This window comes from Lolium rigidum, chromosome 1 (genome assembly GCF_022539505.1).
Source record: "Lolium rigidum isolate FL_2022 chromosome 1, APGP_CSIRO_Lrig_0.1, whole genome shotgun sequence".
In the NCBI taxonomy this organism is placed as follows: Eukaryota; Viridiplantae; Streptophyta; class Magnoliopsida; order Poales; family Poaceae; genus Lolium; species Lolium rigidum.
In genome coordinates this window covers 15,308,135-15,311,016 of record NC_061508.1, presented here as the reverse complement: position 1 = coordinate 15,311,016, position 2,882 = coordinate 15,308,135, and positions in this window count along the sequence as shown.

Sequence of the window (2,882 nt, the reverse complement as noted above, 5' to 3'; positions counted from 1 at the left end):
ATCCTCCCGGGACCAGAAAACATGGACTATAGCCCACGAAAACAGCCAGAAATGCTCGAAATCGCGAGTTTTGACCATGCCGCCAGAGTCGTGTACCAGGGTTCACGGGGAATCAAAATCCTCCCGGGACCAGAAAACATGGACTATAGCCCACGAAAACAGCTAGAAATGCTCGAAATCGCGAGTTTTGACGATGCCGCTAGAGTCGTGTACCGGGGGTCACGGGGAATCAAAATCCTCCCGGGACCAGAAAACATGGACTATAGCCCACGAAAACAGCCAGAAATGCTCTAAATCGCGAGTTTTGACCATGCCGCCAGAGTCGTGTACCAGGGGTCACGGGGAATCAAAATCCTCCCGAGACTAGAATACATGGACTATAGCCCACGAAAACAGCTAGAAATGCTCGAAATCGCGAGTTTTGACGATGCCGCTAGAGTCGTGTACCAGGTCACGGGGAATCAAAATCCTCCCGGGACCAGAAAACATGGACTATAGCCCACGAAAACAGCCAAAAATGCTCGAAATCACGAGTTTTGATGATGCCGCTAGAGTCATGTACCGGGGGTCACGGGGCATCAAAATCCTCCGGGAACCGAAAACGTGGACTATAGCCCACGAAAACAGCAAGAAATGCTCGAAATCACGAGTTTTGATGATGCCGCTAGAGTCGTGTACCGGGGGTCACGGGGCATCAAAATCCTCCCGGGACCCAAAAACGTGGACTATAGCCCACGAAAACAGCCAGAAATGCTCGCAATCACGTTTTTTGACGATGCCGCCAGAGTCGTGTACCGGGGGTCACGGGGCATCGAAATCCTCCCGGGACCCGAAACCGTGGACTCCGACGAAAACGGCCAGAAATGCTTGAAATCACGAGTTTTGATGATGCTGGTAGAGTCATGTACCGGGGGTCACGGGGCATCAAAATCCTCCCGGGAACCGAAAACGTGGACTATAGCCCACGAAAACGAGCAAGAAATGCTCGAAATCACGAGTTTTGATGATGCCGCTAGAGTCATGTACCGGGGGTCACGGGGCATCAAAATCCTCCCGGGACCCGAAAACGTGGACCATAGACCACGAAAACGGCCATAAATGCTTGAAATCACGAGTTTGAATGATGCCGCTAGAGTCGTGTACCGGGGGTCACATGGCATCGAAATCATCCCGGGACCCGAAAATCGTGGAATATAGCCCACGAAAACGGCCGAAATGCTCGAAATCACGTTTTTGACGATGCCGCCGAGTCGTGTATCGGGGTCACGGCGCATCGAAATCCTCCCGGGACCCGAAACCGTGGACTCCGACGAAAACAGCCAGAAATGCTTGAAATCACGAGTTTTGACGATGCCGCTAGAGTCGTGTACCGGGGGTCACGGGGCATCGAAATCCTCGTGGGAACCCAAAACGTGGACTATAGCCCACGAAAATAGCCAGAAATGCTCGAAATCACGAGTTTTGACGATGCCGCTAGAGTCGTGTACCGTGGGTCACGGGGCATCGAAATCCTCCCGAGACCCGAAAACGTGGACTATAGCGCACGAAAACAGCAAAAAATTCTCGCAATCACGAGTTTTTGATGATGCCGCTAGAGTCGTGTACCGGGGGTCACGGGGAATCAAAATCCTCCCGGGACCCGAAAACGTGGACTATAGCCCACGAAAACAGCCATAAATGCTCGAAATCACGAGTTTTGACGATGCCGCTAGAGTCGTGTACCGTGGGTCACGGGGCATCGAAATCCTCCCGGGACCAGAAAACATGGACTATAGCCCACGAAAACAGCCAGAAATGCTTCAAATCGCGAGTTTTGACGATGCCGCCAGAGTCGTGTACCGTGGGTCACGGGGCATCGAAATCCTCCTGGGACCCGAAACCGTGGACTATAGCCCACGAAAACGGCCAGAAATGCTTGAAATCACGAGTTTTGACGATGCCGCTAGAGTCATTTACCGGGGGTCACGGGGCATCGAAATCCTCCCGGGACCCGAAACCGTGGACTATAACCCACGAAAACGGCCAGAAATGCTCGAAATCACGAGTTTTGACAATGCCGCTAGAGTCGTGTACCAGGGGTCACGGGGAATCAAAATCCTCCCGGGACCAGAAAACATGGACTATAGCCCACGAAAACAGCCAGAAATGCTCGAAATCGCGAGTTTTGACCATGCCGCCTCAGTCATGTACCAGGGGTCACGGGGAATCAAAATCCTCCCGGGACCAGAAAACATGGACTATAGCCCACGAAAACAGCTAGAAATGCTCGAAATCGCGAGTTTTGACGATGCCGCTAGAGTCGTGTACCGGGGGTCACGGGGAATCAAAATCCTCCCGGGACCAGAAAGCATGGACTATAGCCCACGAAAACAGCCAGAAATGCTCTAAATCGCGAGTTTTGACCATGCCGCCAGAGTCGTGTACCAGGGGTCACGGGGAATCAAAATCCTCCCGAGACTAGAAAACATGGACTATAGCCCACGAAAACAGCTAGAAATGCTCGAAATCGCGAGTTTTGACGATGCCGCTAGAGTCGTGTACCGGGGGTCACGGGGAATCAAAATCCTCCCGGGACCGAGAAAACATGGACTATAGCCCACGAAAACAGCCAAAAATGCTCGAAATCACGAGTTTTGATGATGCCGCTAGAGTCATGTACCGGGGGTCACGGGGCATCAAAATCCTCCGGGGAACCGAAAACGTGGACTATAGCCCACGAAAACAGCAAGAAATGCTCGAAATCACGAGTTTTGATGATGCCGCTAGAGTCGTGTACCGGGGGTCACGGGGCATCAAAATCCTCCCGGGACCCAAAAACGTGGACTATAGCCCACGAAAACAGCCAGAAATGCTCGCAATCACGTTTTTTGACGATGCCGCCA